The 23,422-nt window shown below is 36.5% G+C and overlaps 1 long non-coding RNA gene across 1 annotated transcript; it reads left to right on the forward strand.

The window, feature by feature from the left end:
• Positions 1 to 19,031: 19,031 nt before the first annotated feature.
• On the forward strand, positions 19,032 to 21,443 carry LOC131350126 (uncharacterized). The gene is made up of 3 exons (XR_009204137.1): positions 19,032 to 19,325; positions 20,471 to 20,582; positions 20,961 to 21,443. It is a non-coding gene; the product is annotated as an uncharacterized LOC131350126 (long non-coding RNA).
• Positions 21,444 to 23,422: the final 1,979 nt, after the last annotated feature.

Raw genomic sequence — 23,422 nt, forward strand, 5'->3', positions numbered from 1 at the left:
TTTGACTGTGTTCAAGTTTTCTCACTAGTCCTGCCCTCAGTCGCTGCCATAACCCACTGTTTTATTTATATATATATATTATTCATTCAGAGATCTGGTGAAGACCACACCTCTATGGGTCAGGGCTGCAGGGCTATTTTGGCAGCAAAAGGAGGACTAACAATATTAGGCAGGTGGTCATAATGTAATGGCTTAAAAGTTTATGCATATATATATATACACTACCGGTCAAAAGTTTTAGAACACCCCAATTTTTCCAGTTTTTATTGAAAATTATTCAGTTTAATGTCTCATTGCACTCTGAAATGAAAGCATAGTACAAATAAGCAATTGGAGTTAAAAAAGAAATCATTGAATCAATTTATAGACCAAAATGTATTCTAAACTTTTGACTCATCGAAGTAGCCACCTTTGGCAGATCTAACAGCTGAACACACTCGTGGCATTCTTTCTACAATAGAAATCAAATATTCTTCAGAAAGTTCTTCCCAAATCTGTTGCAGAAGTTTCCATAAATGTGTGGCACTTGTAGGTTGTTTTGCTTTCACTCTTCTGTCCAGTTCATCCCAAACCAGCTCCATGGGGTTTAAGTCTGGAGACTGTGCTGGCCACTCCATGTTTTCAAGCTTACCATCTTGTTCTTTTTTCCTGAGGTATTTCTGGCATAGCTTGGACTTATGTTTTGGGTCATTATCTTGCTGTAGGATGAACCCCTGACCAACTAGGTGCATACCAGAGGGTATTGCATGGCGCTGCAGAATGCTGTGGTAGCCGTTTTGGTTCAGGGTGCCTCTCACTCTGTACAAGTCACCGACCCTGGATCCAGCAAAACAGCCCCAGACCATCACACTTCCTCCTCCATGTTTGACAGTTGATGCCACACACTGTGGAACCATCCTTTCTCCTACTCGACGGCATACAAAGATCCTGTGAGATGAACTGAAGATTTCAATTTTTGATTCATCAGTCCATAATACCTTCTTCCAGTCTTCAGTAGTCCAATGGCGGTGTTTCATGGCCCAGGCAAGCCTCTTTGTCGTATTCTGACGTCTTAGTAATGGCTTTCTTGCTGCAACTCGTCCTGTCAAACCTGCAGCTCAAAGTCTTTTATGTGTAAAAATAAGAATTAATAAGAAAAAAAGCTCATATATTTAGAGACAGACCTTTTTTATTTATATATCTATTATATAAGTCAGTATGAATGAGAGTGAGGGGAATCACCTAGTCCCACCCCCTGTGAGGAGTCCATCCCCTCTCAGGACCCCACCCCCTGTGAGGAGTCCATCCCCTCTCAGGACCCCACCCCCTGTGAGGAGTCCATCCCCTCTTAGGACCCCACCCCCTGTGAGGAGTCCATCCCCTCTCAGGACCCCACCCCCTGTGAGGAGTCCATCCCCTCTCAGGACCCCACCCCCTGTGAGGAGTCCATCCCCTCTCAGGACCCCACCCCCTGTGAGGAGTCCATCTCCTCTCCGGACCCCATCCCCTTTGAGGAGGCCGCCACCTTCAGGGAGTCCACAGCCTTCAACAGCTCCTTTGCCCCAGCCTTATTTCAATATCGACATCCACAGCATTGTGTCTGGTATGTACTATGCTCCTGCCACAATGATAACTCCTGTCCCACGCCAGGGCATAAGGAGGAGGCAGGACGAAGAGGATGGCAATCAAGAAGCCCCTCTGAGTAGACGGCATCCTGTGGATCCTGATGGGGAGGTGGAGTTCATCAGGACGCCTGTCCTAGTCCCCACTTGGGTAGTTAGTATTTTTGTGAACGAGATGTAACTTTAAAAAGCTCAGTCTTCACCTCATGTTCATCACCTCGTATTCATGATGTAAGGTATGTATCTGTGGTAAGTATGTGTGGTAAGTATTTCACCCCTAGATTTCAGCATTAGTCTCATCTCTATCATAATCTATAAATGTAAATATTTTAATGATTGTAGAATTGTAGAAAATGTCTGCTGGTTTTTACATTTAGTTTTTGTTAACTGTATAGGATCTTTAGATTATTAATGTTTTTTTATTTCCTGTGTATTAGTCTAATTTACATTAATAATATAATTATATTAATATAATTTGCATTGTTGTTGATTCATGCATTTCTGTAAATATGTAAATATTACATTTTTAAGATTAATATTTTTTTTCAATAAGTTATAAAAAAGTAGTGTACTCCCCCCCCCCGGATCCCCCCCATTCCCCTCTAAAACCCCCAAACAACCCCACCCCCAAGTTTAGAGTTTATTAAGATATTTATACCACAGCGATTTCCCAATGATAGCAATGTTTCATTTATTAAACATTAATGTTACATACAGTAAGCATTTCATAAAAATGTCACATCAACCTTTTTAAGAATCACTTTATTAAACAACAATCAGTTTTTAAATTCATTCATCGTCTCAGATTATGTCTGGCATACACATATTTATTTTAGAAATAATTATTATTAATATTAACGTATAATAAATGCTACTAAAATAACGCTAAAGTGGTCGTACTAAAATGTTTTAAAATAATGCACACATTTCAATTAGATTCAAGCATTTTGTTGTGGTATAAAATACATTAATATCTGTAATAAGTTTAAAGTTCATCATTGCTTGTAAATAGTTATAAATAGTTAATAAATTATTTTTTTGTTCAATACTCCTGTGTCTCCAGTGTCTTTTTTTTATAACACATCATAATCATTTCTCATTTATTTCTCATATAATTGCACTGTAGAAATTCTCCATCTGCTGGAACTTTGGTGTTCAGAAGTAATTCCACTGTTTTCCTCTCACAAGCAAATACTTTCTAGCCAACAGTCTAAACCTGTTAAATCTGTAGAACTAATGATCTGGTGTTGTTGTAATGCCAAATAAACTGATAACAAGTGAAGCTCAAGATGTGATTTTAATTGTACATGTTCAAGTTAATTCACAAAGGTGATTGCAGCATGTTGGTCAAGTGATCAGTTCATAGATGAGACTTAGGGACTAACACACCATGAGGAAGAAACTTCAGAGTTCAAAGCAGCATCAGCTCTAAATATGGAGGAAAAGCTGTCAGAGAGATGTTGTGGTCAGATAGACACCAAGGTTTGGATAACAAGTTTGTATTTCCTTTCTGCAACATTTAATAATTAACCACAACACTTATTTTTTCTTTCACACAGATTTTGTTTTAGATTATGCGTTATTTTTATTTTAGATTATACATTATTAAAAACAAACTGGTCCATCTGTGGTGAAAAACACTGGCAGCTGTGGTTGCTAGAACTTTCCAAAAATGATTGTTACTGTTTATATATATATATACAGTATATCACTCATGGGATCAATAAAGTCTATCTATCTATCTATCTATCTATCTATCTATCTATCTATCTATCTATCTGATCGATCGTCAATGTGTGAATATACTTTCCCCAAAAAAAGGGAAAAGCATTATGATTCAGAAATATATTTTGTTCACTACTTGTGAAATGGTGTGGATTAAAAGACAAATAATACAAAATGAAAAAGAATAAAATAAATCAACAAGAAAGAATTACAGACCAGCAAGTTCCAGTGATTGTTGTTAACAAGCACAAAAGACAGAACTGCATCATAGTTGTCAAAATGGAACTACAGTAGTGTCGTGGCTGGGTGGACACCTGGAATTTCTGAGCTGAGGAAGAAACCACATTATAACATGAACTGAAGTTTATTAACAGACTTGACATGAACACCATGTACCTCATAGTGCATACACAAGCACACCCTTCACATCACATGGCACCATGGCTCTACTTTCTTTTTGTACATACACGTCCTAGACTATATCAACACATTTGTCTTTAAAAACAGACAATAACAATTTACTACTTTTCCAACTCATCCCAAAACATATTTTTTTTTACTTTTTTTGTATTATATTTAATACACTACACTCACTGTACCACTTTCCCAAATAACACAACAGCCAACCAAAATAAATAAATAAATAAATAAATAAACCCTTAACAAAAAATCCACAGCATCTTTATCCAGATTCATTGGGGTTTTACAGATTTAACCTCTGGCATACTCTTCTGACACAGAAAGGCTTAATGTTAACAGACCTTTGAGATATTTCTGATACTACTGTTGAATTTTCACTTGCTCTTAACCCTGTTCCTGAAGTGTCACAGACGTTTTGTCTGACAGCGCTTCCACATCCTGCTCAGTATTCATTCATTTTGTTGCTTTTAACTGATCTACATGCTTTTTGTAGGACTTGCCCTTTCCCCAGACCAGGTAAGTAACTGGACCTAATGGCCTTCCACTTCTCTTCCCTTCCCCTGAACTGCTTCACATGTACCTTCTGCTGTGGATAAAATACTCTCACATTTATACACAATCTCACACGTTATAACAAACTGAAGTTTATTAATAATCATCGTGGGAACTCTGTGGATGTGGTATGTACAGAGTTAGATCATTTACAGGATCAGTGACACATTGCATTTGCTTAAAATGCTTTCAATTTTCTCAGGAGGAGAAAGTCCAAATCAGGGCAAAGTCACAGCTCCACTGAAGACCCGGATCTCCAGAGTGGACAGGTATGTGTCACACATCAGGATGATGTTCACTACTCCAGCATTCTCTTCTCCTCCCGCACTCAGGGCTCGTCTCTGACCACTGGTGGCACAAAGGAATACGAGCGTGTCCAGTACGCTGAGGTGAAATACAAAAGACCCGCTGCTGCCACCTAGTGAGAATACTGAGTAAATGCAAGCTGTTAGTAAATAAACAGCAGAGATCGAGCATCGTTGCAGATTGTACAGAGTGTGTGCAGTCTACCCAATCAAACAGCTCATAGAATATAGGATCAAGGGACTATTTACTTTGTATAATTAAATTTGTATAATCAGGACTGAATAAACGGGGGAATAAAATATGTAGATGTTTAGAAATAGTAATTGAATAATATATATTTTTGGATAGTGGCTTTAATAAATGTATTTGTGTGTGTGCACCACAAACTGTATTTATATGCAGTAAAACGACATTATATATATTTATTCTTGCAGGAATGTCTAATGTCTTTGCTTTAATGTATCTAATTGTTTCTGTGCTATATTATCTCTCTCTCTCTCTCTCTCTCTCTCTCTCTCTCTTTTACTAAAAGTGCATTTTATTTAACTGAAATATAGCATGAAAGGTTTTTTTTTGGTAAGAAATATTATGTTATCAATGCTTTGTACTGTTTTCTGTCTGTAATGTACAGTTTGCTTTCTAGACCTGTAATAAATGCTATAATTGCTTTTGAAAGAAAAGAAAATGTTTAATTAAAGTGTTTAATAAAATTACAGTGAAGTTATAATAATAATAATAATAAAAAATAGTCTAGTTTCAATCTCCTTAATGTTCATCAGTGTGACACCAGAAGAAAATTGTTCGGTTTTAATCACAACTCGGACATTTTGAAGACAAAAAACTTTCACAGTCGGCAAACTGCAACAGAGGCCATTTTCTAAATCTCTGTAGCGCCACCAACAGGCCAGACTTGTACATTGTTGCTTATAACCTTTGAATTGTTTGTCCTAGAGTTGTGATCTGAATCTTTGTGTCACAGTGATACCAATGCACCCACTGGGCTTAAAGTGAGCTATATTGAATTTACCGCCATTTTGAATTTTCCGCCATTTTGAATTATCTGAAAAACACGCTTTTGTGAACTAGACTGATCTTATCACCACCAAATGTAGTATTGTTTCATCTACAGAGGGTTTTGACCAAAAATAATAATTTTCCCCAATAAATTTCCATGGCAATTTCATTTTTTATGACAGACTATAGAAACCCTAGGTGGATGTTGGTGGAATCCAATACAATTCTATGGTAAAGACCTAAACAGGAAGTGAGTCATATCTCAATAGAGCTTTGTTAACCCTTATATTGTGTTAGGATCAAATTCGACCCGTTTTCAAGTTAAGATATGTAAAAAACACTATTTACCTTTTCTGTTTGGAACAAGGCTGCATGATGTCCTCAAAGACAGCTGTTTTAACACAACAGAAGAAACTGTCACCATTTTAGTAAATTCTAAAGGTCTTTAAAAAAGTGACCTCTGTGGTGCTACGGGGGAAATATGACCCGCTGAGAATATTGACTGTTATATGCATACATGCATCATATAAAAGTTATGGGTTGATCTGTGAATCAAATTTGGCTCAATTACCCAGCACACAGACACAGCTTACCCCTTCCCCCACCCACCCTGTCTTCCATGGGGACACCTGACCGCGAGGGAACACAACTTTTCTCACAGAATATTTTATATCATTTTTGGGGATGGGGTGTGAACAATATGCACAGAATTCTCTGAACATTTCTATCTATAAATAAGGCTCATGTGTGTTATCAGTTTCATTTTGCAGCAGCATCAGTCTGTTTCAACATGAGCAAGAGATACAGTGTCTATTAGGTTACTGACCATATCTTTGTAAATAAAAGTGATACTGAGACCGAGAGCAAAGTGACATTGTCATAGTGGTAATGGTCAAGAAAAATAAACCTGAACTTCCTCTTGCACTTCTTGGAATAAAAGACAGGGTTCGTCTTTCCTCTAAGTTTGCATTTACAGAGTCAACTACAATTGTGTCATACCGTCCCAGAAAAAATAAAAATGTTTTTGTGATGTCCGCTCCTGACAAGAATGCTGCTGCGAGCAGTAGGGAGGACAAAAAGCCAGACAAGATTATGAGTTACAACAAAAACAAAGGAGGAATTGATAATCTAGACAAGGTCATTGCCATCTTCACATGCAAACGGAAGACCAAAAGATGGCCAATGGCTGTCTTTTACAATATACTGGAAGTCTCAGTATACAATGCATGTGTAAATATTTCCTGGAAGGAACATGGGAAAACCCTACAAGAGGAGGCTTTTTTGGAGGAGCTGGTGAGGACCCTGGTGAATCCCCACATTGAAAAATGACAGTGGTTGCCCCAAAATCAAGCCTCTGTCAACTTAGTGAGAGAGCTTCATGCTACATGCAGACCAGAAAGCTGCACAAGGAACTAACCAGAGGATGCCAGGGGGATCAAGAGAAGGAAGAGCCAGACCTGCCCCATTAGCAAGGACAGAAAAACCAGTACCACTTGCCACCAGAGGTGGACAGTAAAGAAGTACATTTACTTGAGTACTGTACTTAAGTACACTTTTTGAGTATCTGTACTTTACTTTTGTGTTATTTTTCTGGATACTTGTTACTTTAACTTCACTCCATTTGAAAGACAAATATTCTACTTTTTACTCCACTACATTTCTGTCCAGGTCATCGAGTAGAAAGTAGTTACGTTATTCAGAGGATGATTTTTTTCACTCTTGTAGCATCACCTGTCGTAAAGTTCAGTGGTTTACCGTAATTTTTTGAACTCAATTGATCAATTGCTGGCAAAATGGACGAAGATATGCTTTGTATATTATACACCACCAACACATTGGTAATGATGTTAGTTAACACACAAAAACGTATTCTGCGTCCAAATTCTCATACTATGAAATTGTAAAAAATAGTCCTAAATAGTATTCAAAATTAGAATTAGTATGCTCTAAATCGTAGTATACTGAAAAGAGTATTCCAAAAATTCCTGGATGGTCTACTACTTCCAGTAGAAATTCAAAGTGCAGAACGATGCACACTCTAATGGATAATATTGCCCACAACGCATTGCACACAGGAGGGAGGAGCCTTGAGAATGGTGTAAATGCATATTAAAACGATGTAAATGAAATGTGGAAATATATATAACTCTTTGTTAAAGCAGTGTTGCTGTAGACTGAGAGACCATTTAAAAGCTCAGGAAACCTTTGCAGGTGTTTTGAGGTAATTAGCTGATTAGGGTGTGACACCATGACTTTCCAATATTGAACTTTTTCACAATATTCTAATTTTCTGAGACACAGAATTTTGGGTTTTCCTTATCTGTAAGCCATAATCATCACAATTTCAAGAAATAAAGGCTTGAAATATTTCACTCTATGTGTAATGAATCTATAGAATATATGGGTTTCACTTTCTGAACTGAGTGACAAAAAATATTGACCTTTTTCATGATATTCTAATTTTTGGAGATGTACCTGTACTTTTTTGTTGGGGGTGGTAGGAGTGTTAAACAAAAATGAAAATGATTATACCCATCTTTTTTGTCAATTCAGTTGTTTATTTTCTATAGGTTTTGTAACATTCTAAAAGCTTTTAATTCAACAGATACTACAAACGGGTCAGTATATTCACAAGGTTGCTACAAAAGGTACTCTAAGTATTGCATACAACAGTGCAACAAAAAACAATGCGATGACATTTACTTTTTACTTTCAATACTTAAGTACTTTTAAAAACTAGTACTTCTGTACTTTTACTTAAGTAAAAACCTGTCTTTACAACTTTTACTTGTAATGGAGTAATGTTTGACCAGTAGTATCTGTACTTTTACTCAAGTAAGGAAGTTGTGTACTTTGTCCACCTCCGCCTATTAGACATAATGACAGAGACTGGAAACCAACAAAAAGGCAGTGGGGGCCTCTAGTGGCCAGAAAACAGTCCACAACCCTGACAGGAAACCAGTAGATATCAGTTTATATTCCTTTTTCATCTTAAAATGGACATAATAAAGCCTTCAAAAGTCATAATGGACAAATCAATATGTATAAATTACACCACAATGTACCATATAGGGAAGGAGACTCCAATAACACTATGAAACTTTCATTTATTTCAGTCATTTTCATTCTTTCTTTCTTTTTTGCTTGATCTGTTCATTGAACTTTTATAATAATAAAAGGATAAAGATACAGGAGAATAGAAACAACATTTTTTCCCCACAATCAGTTATACAAACCAAAAAAAACCCCTCAATATATAATTATAAAGTGTGTCAATTATGTACAGAAGAAAGTTTGAATCAGAGTTTAGAAAATAACTAACTAACCAACTAACTAACTATAATCACAATCGTTTATATCAGCAAACAAAACATTAATATAAATTATGTATACACAGTGCACATACTTGTACTCAATACACTTTTGATCAAGATCAAGCCACAATTATAAGGACATCCTAATGATTAGACTGACCAACTATAGAAGAAGAATTCACATAATCAGAAAAAATAATAATTAATGGATCCAGGTTTCAGAAAATCTGCCAGTATTGCCCTTTATTGTGTACCTAATTTTATCCAAATGAATGAAGCTCATAACATCTTACTGCCAGTCATCAAAAGATGGAGGGAGAATTTGTTTCCATAGCAGAAGAATATGCCATCTAGCTAATAATGTTAAAAAAGCAAAAGCGTTTGCAGAACATCCGGACAAACCTGTGACACTCGGAGGAAGTCCGATAAGTGCAACCAAAGGACAAGGCTTGATCTGTTTCTTTGTCACAGTGGAAAAACATTTAAAGATTTATAGCCAAAAAAAAAGTTATGGATCAAAATTCTGGGACCAAATTCACAATAATTGCTGGACAAAGGAATTACTTTTAGGAAAACGTGAGACGGCAGTAAGAGGACCACACAGTAGTGCAGCTGGTCAGGCCGGGGAGCAAGAACCCTCTTCAATACTGACCCAAGCTGGGACCCAATCACAGAGCCCGAAATGACTCTGAAACCAGAACAGTGTAGATTGTATATTTGTCACCCAGTTGTAAAATAAGAAATTATTTTCCCCAAAAAACAGATAAAATGTGTTGGTTTAAAGTCTTAGATATAATAAATAATAGATATAATAAATATAAATAAGTTTTAGAGATAAAATTTTGAACACACTTAAATAAATACAGAAGTCTAGGCAAAACGTTCATCTTTACTGAGTTTAAATGACCAGCTAGAGAAATGAGGAGAGCTGACCAGAGAGCAAAATCATTCTGAGACTTTGTGAACTGTACCAGCTCTCCCAATTGTTCAGTATCAGTAACATTCATTCAGTCAGCACAGGACATCTGTGCAACAGGACACACCAGTCACATGTCCAGTATTTTGATTGTGGAAAAAATAAGAGATTTCAAATAACAGGTTGTTGTTTACACATCTAGATGTAAATATCTGGAAATGAAATCTGAGAATTCTGGTCTATAGCCTTATATACTTTTTTGGAACTTAAAGCCAAATTGTCTTCAAAGTATAAAAAACCATTTGAGTATTTTCAGAGGGGACTGTACAAATAGTCTTAATAAGTGAGCGAGTGTGTATCTCTGATAGAAACTACTATATATTAACTGTACCAAGTCAGTGTGTTTTATGAGTATTGTTCATTTCCATCAATCTAACCTAACACTAGCCTACAATCTCCACAGACGGTTGATCTGAAAAAGAGACCTCAGTCTGGGAATTCCTCCACATCTAAGAGTACATCCCCTACCCTGACTCCATCGCCATCCCCAACTCCTAAGCCTCTAATTGGTGAAACCCTGTCTTCTGCTTCTTCCCAACCATGTTCTAAAAGTAGTGGTGGCTCCAGCAGTGGCAGCATCACTGATGAAGGTCAGTGCAAATAAAGATGATCAGACTTTATGGTGTGTAGGAATGTACTCTCATTCACACTATTGCAGTTATACAGTAGACATACTGATGACTAAAAATAATCAGAATGAGACGGTAATAGGAGCAAATGAAAACATTTATTAAAGTAAACTATATAAACACTATACAACTATAAGTTTATTTACAACAATATTATATGCAGCTACTATTTATACTAATTACTATTAGAATAAGAATGTCCTTTTTTAGCAGGCTGTGATTGTTATAAAATTAGCTTTTGATGCTTGTTATTTTAATTATTATTCCTTAATTACTCATTACCACATTTGTTTGACAACTACATCATTTTCAAGCCCAGTAACTGAAAGTATTTTGCACAAGGAAACAGTCTATCATCATTCTGAAGTCACCTGGTTGTTAACTGCTGCCAGACGCATCACAATCTTCTTCCCCATAACGAACAAGAAGTTGATTGTGGATGCAGGTAAGATGAATCTGAATATAAGACAGCACATAATATAAGTTAAAGCAGAGTGAACTTCCCCTGAGCAAAAACAGCAGCTAAACAAAGGTTTTACTCACAGCGAACGCCTCACGGAGAGCATGCAGCTTCAGGCCGATATCAGTTACCCCTCTCTCTGTAAGATGGTCCCTAAGAAACAAAAGATTTACATGCTTAGTGTATTAAACATACAGTACACCTTTATACCATTAAACTGTGAAGAGAAGCGTACCAAGTAAAGGGCACCTCCATCTCCTCTTGGCTAAGGCTCTCCTCACTCTCCTGCAAGACACATTAGCAATAAATCATTAAAACTCACACAGTAAATGTTACAGCCTCCCATTCAGGGGAATAGCAGCATCTGTAGATACACATCAGGTCTGAAACACAGAATTACCTCAGAGTCGTACTGTTCCTCTGAATCACTGTGGGGAGAGTCAACCTGCTCCTGCTCCCAGGTGGAGGTGTTCACCTGACCATCTTTAGCCACATGCAGGAACGTGCAGGACACCTTTTTAAAGGTTTGCTGTTAAATTAAAAAAATATATAAAAACACTGCAGACCCATATGTGTACAAAATTCCAAGAGTTACTATCTACAATAAAGACTTCATGACATTGCAATAAATTTACCACATAATCCTCAAGTGGCTCCATGATGGTTTCCACCCGGTTACAGGAAAGGAGCTCTGTAACCTTCCCATATTCAGCCTTAAGAGAACAAATTGAAGTGACATTCAAAATGAAAACTATACATTATAGAAAACACAGGGTCCAAAACTTTAAAGTGCAGTAATGCTTCTAAAAGTAACCTGAGATGAATGAAATTTAAAGTGACACAGTGTGTAGTAAGGTGTTAAGTCAGTAGCCTGTGTTATTCCTGCTGCCACCTCTGTATGATGGCCTTCTGCCTCTTTAAACAGCTGAGCACACAGACCGTCAGCCAAATATGGCAATTCTGTAAACTTTTACATTCATCCTGAAGGACATTTCAGAGTGCTTTAAGTGAAGGAAAGTGCAGGGACAGGCCTTGTTTTCTTTCCACATCCTCCAGCTGAAATTAATCACCAGACCTAACTTATAAACACTGATTCAGATGTCTGAAACTGAAGTGTTTAAAAAAGAAAAGAAAAGCTATTTATTATATCAAGAAGTACAAGTATAAAAACAAATTTCATTCAAGTCATTTAATTCATTTATTATTTCTATTTCATTAAGTGTGCACTGTGTATACATAATTTATATTAATGTTTTGTTTGCTGATGTAAACGATTGTGATTATATTTAGTTAGTTAGTTAGTTAGTTAGTTAGTTAGTTAGTTAGTTAGTTAGTCTCTAAACTCAAATTCAGTTTCTTCTGTACATATTTGACATACACTATTTTTTGGTTTGTATAACTGTATATATATAATCAGAAAAACGACATTCTTTAAAAAAGAGAGATTTGATTTGAAACCTGAACTGCTATCAGGTCCATGCTGAACACCTTCTGACCAATCCAAATCAAGTATAAATTTTAATCTCAATACTGCACATAATTATCAAATAAAAGTCTATCAAGCTGTTATCCAAAAGTCTGAAATAATGTTTCTCTTAAGTGTTTTAATTCAAATCCATATTTTGGTGTGATTTATACACATGGGTTTGTCCATTTTTGGATGCTTTATTATGTCCATTTTATGAAGAAACAGGAAAAGACTTTGAAAATCATCTGTCATTTTCTGATCATGTTAAATATCAACACAACTAGACTGAAATATACAGGTAAGATATGCAACTAATTGTAACATGAACAGAGCAAGATATAAACTGATATCTACTGGTTTCCTGTCAGGGTTGTGGACTGTTTTCTGGTCACTAGAGGCCCCCACTGCCTTTTTGTTGGTGTCCAGTCTCTGTCATTATGTCTAATAGGTGTCTCCTGTGCTTTGTTTAGGTTCGTGTATTTAAGTCACCCTTTTCCTCCAAAAATACTTTGCTTAGTGTTTCCTGTACCTTGATTAAGTCTAGGTCAGCCGTGTGCTCTGTTTTATGGCCTTGTCCTTAAAAGACTTTGTGCATCTGGTATAGTTCTTTGTTTTGATTGATTGACAAGTGCTCTTTTGAATGCCTTATGGATTTATTTTGTGGACTAATCAGAATGACTTTTTGGAAGTATTGACTTTGTTTTTTGATTAGACTCCTGTGAACCTTTTGTATGCTTTTGGATTAACCTTGTGGATTTTGGGGATTTATTCTTTGGAACTACGTCAAGTCTTTTGAGCTGACTTGGATTTGTTTTGTGGATTATTTGACCTGCATTATTATCTAATTAAAGATAAGTAAACATTTCTCCAGAACTGTGATCTGGTTATCTGCATTTGTGTTCAGCCCCCTTTGATTGTGTTCAAGTTTTCTCACTAGTCCTGCCCTCAGTCGCTGCAGGGGGGGGGGAGATATTTTTAAGCATTGAAATAAGTGCACAGTGTGACTAACAGTGAAGCCGTGATACTGGAAGAGCCCTGTATAACACCTATAAATGCAAAATGTAAATACTGAGTTTTTAATGCAGTGTTATAGGAAGATTACAGTAATATAACTTGTGTAAATACTTCTTGTTTTGATAGTGAGGCTTTCCTGCTTTACAAACCATACGCAGTGCTATTAAAATAAGGTTTTCTGCTTCCTTTTATGAGATGATATTAGATGTGTTTCATTGTCTGTTCATCTTCTTTGACACAGGGAGACGGAGGGAGACGTTTGTGTTTCCACAAGATGAGCTCAACTACAACAGAGAGCTCAGCGCTAACGAGGACGACAACAGCCGACCTGCTCAGCAAAATGAAGCTGGAGATGGTGGTGAACATGAGGTGTCAACGAGGAACCTGTCCCCTGATGGAAGCCCATCCCCACCTGTGAGAGGCCTTTCTCCTCTCAGGACCTCACCCCCTGTGAGGAGTCATTTCCCTGTCAGGACCTTACCATTGACAAGATATCAATTACTGCCATATTATGAAATCAGCATCAACATCATTGTGGATGATATGGACTATGTTCCTGCCACAATGATTACTCCTTTCCGACACCGGGGCATAAGGAGTTGGAGGAACGAAGAGGATGGCTATCAAGAAGCCCCTCTGAGTAGACGGCATCCTGTGGATCCTGATGGGGAGGTGGAGTTCATCAGAACGCCTGTCCTAGTCCCCACTTGGGTAGTTAGTATTTTTGTGAACGAGATGTAACTTTAAAAAGCTCAGTCTTCACCTCATGTTCATCACCTCGTATTCATGATGTAAGGTATGTATCTGTGGTAAGTATGTGTGGTAAGTATTTCACCCCTAGATCTCAGCATTAGTCTCATCTCTATCATAATCTATAAATGTAAACCATTTCAGTGATATAATTGTGGCATCATTGAAGTAGTTATGACATCTAGTTAAAATAAAATGTCTGCTGGTTTTTGTATTTTTCATATTCATTTTGATGTTGTTAAATGTTTAGGATTATTTTAGATTATTAATGTTTTTTTATTCTGTTAATTTGTTAAATTATGCATTGCTGTAAATATGTAAATATTACATTTTTAAGATTAAGATTATTTTATTAAGTTATTCAAATGTAGTGTACTCCCACCCCCAAGTTTAGTTTATTCAGATTTATCCCACAGTGATTTGCCAATGATAGCAAGGTTTCATTTATTAAACATTAATGTTACATAAGCATTTCATAAAAAATTGTCATAACACTATTAAACAATAATCAGTTTTTAAATCTTTTAGTCTCTGATGTCTGGCATACTTGTCCCTGTGAATGCGCTTTTATTATGGAAATTAATATTAATGTAAAATAAATGCTTCTAAAATAATGCTAAGTAGGGAATTATACTAAAATATTTTAAAATTATGCACGCCTTATTCCAATTAGATTCAGGCATTTTGTTGTGGTATAAAATATATTATCTGTAATAAGTTTAAAGTTCATCATTGCTTGTAAATAGTTATAAATAGTTAATAAATTATTTTTTTGTTCAATACTCCAGTGTCTTTTTTTTTTTTTATAACACATCATAAGCATTTCTCATTTATTTCTCATATAATTACACTGTAGAAATTCTCCATCTGCTGGAACTTTGGTGTTCAGAAGTAATTCCACTGTTTTTCTCTCACAAGCAAATACTTTCTAGCCAACAGTCTAAACCTGTTAAATCTGTATAATGATCTGGACATTGTTCATATCGCACTCTTCGGTGTTTAGAATAATTTATAGTCACACTCTCCGGTGTCACCCAAATGAGGATGGGATCCCTTTAGAGTCTGGTTCCTCTTAAGGTTTCTTCCTCATACCATCTAAGGGAGTTTTTCCTTGCCACAGTCGCCACAGGCTTGCTCACTAGGGATGATTTTGTCTAATATCTAGGACTTTTTACACTATGTTTTTTGTTTCTTATGTTCTGTAAAGCTGCTTTGAGACACTGTTCATTGTTAAAAGCACTATACAAATAAAAATGAATTGAATTGAATAGAATATGAATGCAGCCAGTCCATGGTTTGTACCACTTTGTACCAAAGGACACATTCATGAAGATTATGAAGAAGGGAAGCATCTTCCCTTCTAGCTGGTCACCAGATTTCCATGTAAGCCAGTCCTTTGCATGCAATGTTTTGACTTTGGCTCCCAGACAGTGTGGTGAAAATATATCATGGCCTTTTTTCTTGTCAAATAAGGATGTGGAGACACACTGGTGGATCAGAGAAATATAATATCTGCATTGTATTATTTATTTGATCTGATTTGAAGTAGTATTATAACAAGTGATTAATTATAGAGCCATTATTTGAAAAAAATATTCATCTGTTACTTGTGAATCAAGCATGTGACTTAAATACACGAACCTAAACAAAGCACAGGAGACACCTATTAGACATAATGACAGAGACTGGACACCAACAAAAAGGCAGTGGGGGCCTCTAGTGACCAGAAAACAGTCCACAACCCTGACAGGAAACCAGTAGATATCAGTTTATATCTTGCTCTGTTCATGTTACAATTAGTTGCATATCTTACCTGTATATTTCAGTCTAGTTGTGTTGATATTTAACATGATCAGAAAATGACAGATGATTTTCAAAGTCTTTTCCTGTTTCTTCATAAAATGGACATAATAAAGCGTCCAAAAGTCAGAATGGACAAACCCATGTGTATAAATCACACCAAAATATGGATTTTATTTAAAACACTTAAGAGAAACATTATTTCAGACTTTTGGATAACAGCTGGATAGACTTTTATTTGATAATTATGTGCAGTATTGAGATTAAAATTTATACTTGATTTGGATTGGTCAGAAGGTGTTCAGCATGGACCTGATAGCAGTTCAGGTTTCAAATCAAATCTCTCTTTTTTAAGAATGTCCTCTTTCTGATTATCGTCTACTAAAAACAGTTAAATCAAAGTATATGGCAAACTCCAATCATTTTAGCCTCACCTGAAACATTTTAAATGCAGTGATGTAATGTAATGTAATGTAATGTAATGTAATGTTTAAATGCAGTGATGTAATGTAATGTAATGTATGTAATGTAATGTAATGTAATGTAATGTTTAAATGCAGTGATGTAAAGAAATACTGAATATATAGAACTACTGTAATGCTGAAGCTTTCTGTAAGGAGAATGTTTACCATATAGGGAGGGAGACTCCAATAACACTATGAAACTTTCATTTATTTCAGTCATTTTCATCCTTTCTTTCTTTTTTGCTTGATCTGTTCATTGAACTTTTATAATAATAAAAGGATAAAGATACAGGAGAATAGAAACAACATTTTTTCCCCACACTCAGAGTTATACAAACCAAAAAAAACCTCAGTACATAATTATAAAGTGTGTCAATTATGTACAGAAGAAAGTTTGAATCAGAGTTTAGAAACTAACTAACTAACTAACTAACTAACTAACTAAACAATCGTTTATATCAGCAAACAAAACATTAATATAAATTATTACTTTAAATATAAAGTGCACATACTTGTACTCAATACACTTTTGATCAAGATCAAGCCACAATCATTGGATCCAGGGGGATATAGGGCTACAATTAATAGGTGAAACCAGTGGAAAACTTTGGAGGCTAAAATGGTTTCGAAACTGGGAGCAAATTTGTAATAATTGGACAATCAGACAATGGAATTACTTTTAGGAAAACGTGAGGCGGCAGTAAGAGGACCACACAGTAGTGCAGAGTTAGAGAGTGGAAAGGAAACAGTACTGCAAGTGGAACTGTGCACAGATTAAAAGAGAGAAAAGGTGGAAATAGGAAACTGTAAGTGATGACATCATGAATTATGATCTGTCTACCAAGAAAGTTTTAATGATGATTTAATATTTTATATAATTATTATAAGTGCCCACTTCTTTCAGATTAGGTTGTAGGAATTTGGGGGAGCTTCACAAGAAGTGGACTGAGGCTGGAGTCAGCGCATCAAGAGCCACTACGCACAAACAAATCCTAGACATGGCCTACAAATGTCGCATTCCTCGTGCCAAGCCACTCCTGAACCAGAGACAACGTCAGAAGCGTCTTACCTGGGCTGTGGATCAGATGAAAGTAAGTTTTGCATTTCATTTGGAAATCAAGGTCCCAGAGTCTGGAGGAAGAGTGAAGAGGCACAGAATCCATGTTGCTTGATGTCCAGTGTGAAGTTTCCACAGTCAGTGATGATTTGGGCTTCCATGTCATCTGCTGGTGTTGGTCCACTGTGTTTTCTGAAGTCCACAGTCAATGCAGCCATCTACCAGGAAATTTTAGAGCACTTCATGCTTCCTTCTGCTGATAAGCTTTATGGAGATGTTGATTTCATTTTCAAGAGGAGATGAGAGACACCAGACCCAACAATGCAGATGACCTGAAGGCCGCTATCAAAGCAACCTGGGCTTCCATTACACCTGAGCAGTGCCACAGGCTGTCTGCCTCCATGCCACGCCGCATTGATGCAGTAATTCATGCAAAAGGACCAACCAAGTATTGAGTGCATAGAAATGAACATACTTTTCAGAAGCCTGACATTTCTGTTTGAAATATCCTTTTTTTATTTATCTTATGTAATATTCCAATTTTCTGAGACACAGAATTTTGGGTTTCAAGAAATAAAGGCTTGAAATATTTCACTCTGTGTACTGAATCTATATAATATATGGGTTTCACTTTCTGAACTGAGTGACAAATAATATTAACCTTTTTCATGATATTCTATTTTTTTGAGATGTACCTGTACATTTTGAAGAAATAAAAAAAGAAAGAAATTTCATTAGTCAAGAGAATGTATTTGGAAGCATAATTGTTGCCTGAACCTCGAAGGTAAAGGTTTTGGAGTTATAACACTGACACTCCAGGGTCTGTCTCACTGAGCAAAGGCAGCTCACATCACGGTAACTGATTTGTCCTGGGGTAACTTTAACAACTTGGTGAATGTACATGGTTGATGGCACCGTGAGGAGACATGCATCTGGCATGTTCTTTTAGGCTTCATCTATGTTATCCTCACTGATGTAGAACAGGTAATGGGTAACGCAGTTGACAGGTAACACACTATCCAAAAATATATATTATTCAATTACTATTTCTAAACATCTACATATTTTATTCCCCCGTTTATTCAGTCCTGATTATACAAATTTAATTATACAAAGTAAATAGTCCCTTGATCCTATATTCTATGAGCTGTTTGATTGGGTAGACTGCACACACTCTGTACAATCTGCAACGATGCTCGATCTCTGCTGTTTATTTACTAACAGCTTGCATTTACTCAGTATTCTCACTAGGTGGCAGCAGCGGGTCTTTTGTATTTCACCTCAGCGTACTGGACACGCTCGTATTCCTTTGTGCCACCAGTGGTCAGAGACGAGCCCTGAGTGCGGGAGGAGAAGAGAATGCTGGAGTAGTGAACATCATCCTGATGTGACACATACCTGTCCACTCTGGAGATCCGGGTCTTCAGTGGAGCTGTGATTTTGCCCTGATTTGGACTTAAGCAAATGCAATGTGTCACTGATCCTGTAAATGATCTAACTCTGTACATACCACATCCACAGAGCTCCCACGATGATTATTAATAAACTTCAGTTTGTTATAACGTGGTTTCTTCCTCAGCTCAGAAATTCCAGGTGTCCACCCAGTCACAACAATTTGGCATAGAAGCTCCAGGCTGAAAAGCGATCGTTAAAGAGAGAGAGAGATGATGGCGGTGTTCAGCACAGAGTCGGGCCTGTGTTTTGTAGAGGCTATGAAGAGCAGTTCGCACAATAAGCCAGCGGAATCGAAGAAAGCAAACACTCTATGGTCTATGGTAGGTGCAAAGACCATTTCATTCCTCACAGATTTATTGGCACCAAAAAGACCGTCTGAAACACTACTAGCTGAGATTTTGAAAACGCTCAGAGACTTTTATGTCAAAGAAATCACACTAATGACTACTACTACTGCTAAAGCAACAGTTGAGGTGATGTGTAGTATGTTTGCCAGCTATAGATTACCGGATGTAATTGTTTTGGATAATGGACCTCAATTTGTAAACCTTTAAGCAGTCATTGGACAAGCAAAAACAATTAGGCATCACACTTCCACATTGCATTGACAGATTTTTTTTCTGTTACAGAAATACTTCAGTCCCATCTGAATTGTTTCTGAAAAGGAAAATTAGAAGAAGGCTATCACAGATACAGCCACAGTTCTCTTCTCAAATACAGGAAAAGCAGCAAACGCAAATAAGAAGTTCAGTTCATGTGAGAGTATTTTATCCACAGCAGAAGGTACATGTGAAGCAGTTCAGGGGAAGGGAAGAGAAGTGGAAGGCCATTAGGTCCAGTTACTTACCTGGTCTGGGGAAAGGGCAAGTCCTACAAAAAGCATGTAGATCAGTTAAAAGCAACAAAATGAATGAATACTGAGCAGGATGTGGAAGAGCTGTCAGACAAAACGTCTGTGACACTTCAGGAACAGGGTTAAGAGCAAGTGAAAATTCAACAGTAGTATCAGAAATATCTCAAAGGTCTGTTAACATTAAGCCTTTCTGTGTCTGAAGAGTATGCCAGAGGTTAAATCTGTAAAACTCCAATGAATCTGGATAAAGATGCTGTGGATTTTTTGTTAAGGGTTTATTTATTTACTTATTCATTCATTCATTTATTTATTTTGGTTGGCTGTTGTGTTATTTGGGAAAGTGGTACAGTGAGTGTAGTGTATTAAATATAATACAAAAAAAGTAAAAAAATATGTTTTGGGATGAGTTGGAAAAGTAGTAAATTGTTATTGTCTGTTTTTAAAGACAAATGTGTTGATATAGTCTAGGACGTGTATGTACAAAAAGAAAGTAGAGCCATGGTGCCATGTGATGTGAAGGGTGTGCTTGTGTATGCACTATGAGGTACATGGTGTTCATGTCAAGTCTGTTAATAAACTTCAGTTCATGTTATAATGTGGTTTCTTCCTCAGCTCAGAAATTCCAGGTGGCCACCCAGCCACGACACTACTGTAGTTCCATTTTGACAACTATGATGCAGTTCTGTCTTTTGTGCTTGTTAACAACAATCACTGGAACTTGCTGGTTTGTAATTCTTTGTTGTTGATTTATTTTATTCTTTTTCATTTTGTATTATTTGTCTTTTAATCCACACCATTTCACAAGTAGTGAACAAAATATATTTCTGACTCATAATGCTTTTCCCTTTTTTTGGGGAAAAGTATATTCACACATTGACGATTGATCAGATAGATAGATAGATAGATAGATAGATAGATAGATAGATAGATAGATAGATAGATAGATAGATAGATAGATAGATAGATAGATAGATAGATAGATAGATAGATAGATAGATAGATCAGTTTGTTTTTAATAATGTATAATCTAAAATAAAAATAACACATACAAACTTGTTATCCAAACCCTGGTGTCTATCTGACCACAACATCTCTCTGACAGCTTTTCCTCCATATTTAGAGCTGATGCTGCTTTGAACTCTGAAGTTTCTTCCTCATGGTGCGTTAGTTCCTAAGTCTCATCTATGAACTGATCACTTGACCAACATGCTGCAATCACCTTTGTGAATGAACTTGAACATGTACAATTAAAATCACATCTTGAGCTTCACTTGTTATCAGTTTATTTGGCATTACAACAACACCAGATCATTAGTTCTACAGATTTAACAGGTTTAGACTGTTGGCTAGAAAGTATTTGCTTGTGAGAGGAAAACAGTGGAATTACTTCTGAACACCAAAGTTCCAGCAGATGGAGAATTTCTACAGTGCAATTATATGAGAAATAAATGAGAAATGCTTATGATGTGTTATAAAAAAAGACACTGGAGACACAGGAGTATTGAACAAAAAAAATAATTTATTAACTATTTATAACTATTTACAAGCAATGATGAACTTTAAACTTATTACAGATATTAATGTATTTTATACCACAACAAAATGCTTGAATCTAATTGAAATGTGTGCATTATTTTAAAACATTTTAGTATGATCACTTTAGCATTATTTTAGTAGCATTTATTATACGTTAATATTAATAATAATTATTTCTAAAATAAATATGTGTATGCCAGACATATTCTGAGACGATGAATGAATTTAAAAACTGATTGTTGTTTAATAAAGTGATTCTTAAAAAGGTTGATGTGACATTTTTATGAAATGCTTACTGTATGTAACATTAATGTTTAATAAATGAAACATTGCTATCATTGGGAAATCGCTGTGGTATAAATATCTTAATAAACTCTAAACTTGGGGGTGGGGGTGTTTAGGGGGTTTAGAAGGGAATGGGGGGGATTCGGGGGGGGGGTACACTACATTTTTATAACTTATTGAAAAAAAATCTTAATCTTAAAAATGTAATATTTACATATTTACAGAAATGCATAAATCAACAACAATGCAAATAATATTAATATAATTATATTATTAATGTAAATTAGACTAATACACAGGAAATAAAAAAAACATTAATAATCTAAAGATCCTATACATTTAACAAAAACTAAATGTAAAAACCAGCAGACATTTTCTACAATTCTACAATCATTAAAATGGTTTACATTTATAGATTATGATAGAGATGAGACTAATGCTGAAATCTAGGGGTGAAATACTTACCACACATACTTACCACAGATACATACCTTACATCATGAATACGAGGTGATGAACATGAGGTGAAGACTGAGCTTTTTAAAGTTACATCTCGTTCACAAAAATACTAACTACCCAAGTGGGGACTAGGACAGGCGTCCTGATGAACTCCACCTCCCCATCAGGATCCACAGGATGCCGTCTACTCAGAGGGGCTTCTTGATTGCCATCCTCTTCGTCCTGCCTCCTCCTTATGCCCTGGCGTGGGACAGGAGTTATCACTGTGGCAGGAGCATAGTACATACCAGCCACAATGTTGTGGATGTCGATATTGAAATAAGGCTGGGGCAAAGGAACTGTTGAAGGCTGTGGACTCCCTGAAGGTGGCGGCCTCCTCACAGGGGATGGGGTCCTGAGAGGGGATGGACTCCTTAGAGGGGGTGGGACTAGGTGATTCCCCTCACTCTCACTCATACTGACTTATATAAATAAAAAAGGTCTGTCTCTAAATATCTGAGCTTTTTTTCTTATTAATTCTTATTTTTACACATACACACTGTCTACCTGTCAAAAGTTTTAGAACACCCCAATTATTCCAGTTATTTATTGCAATTCAAGTCGTTCAAGTCCAATGAATAGCTTGAAATGGTACAAAGGTAAGTGGTGAACTGCCAGAGGTTAAAAAAAAGGTAAGGTTCCCCAAAACTGAAAAATAATGTACATTTCAGAATTATACAAAAAGGCCTTTTTCAGGGAACACAAAATGGGTTAACAATTTAAAGCTGTTCTGCAGCAATGGAGGTTGATCAAGCCTTGAAAGCTGGTGCTACTAATTCCTCCAGGTGTTCCAGCTTTTCTGGATTACTTACAACCCCCTCTGTCTGCATAAAAGCAGTGTTGGAACACACTGTGGTACCATACCCTCGTGAGCATCAGTTGAACAGTATTGTACTGCAGAAAGTAGCGTGTTGCTACAAAAATGGCGAGAAAAAGGCAATTAACAACGGAAGAGAGACAGACCATCATAACACTTAAAAATGTAGGTCTTTCCTACAGAGAAATTGCAAAGAAAGTCAAGGTGTCAGTGAGTACAGTTTCCTTCACCATCAAAAGGCACTCAGAAACTGGGGCAAACTCTGACAGGAAGAGGTCTGGCAGACCCAAAGCCACAACTGAATCAGACAAATTTCTGAGAGTGAACAGCTTGCGTGATAGGCAGCTCACAGGACAACAGCTTCAAGCACAGCTTGATAGTGGTCGTAAGCAAGTCTCAGTTTCAACTGTGAAGAGAAGACTTTGAGC

Source organism: Hemibagrus wyckioides, unplaced genomic scaffold, assembly GCF_019097595.1.
Source record: "Hemibagrus wyckioides isolate EC202008001 unplaced genomic scaffold, SWU_Hwy_1.0 Contig22, whole genome shotgun sequence".
Taxonomy (NCBI): Eukaryota; Metazoa; Chordata; class Actinopteri; order Siluriformes; family Bagridae; genus Hemibagrus; species Hemibagrus wyckioides.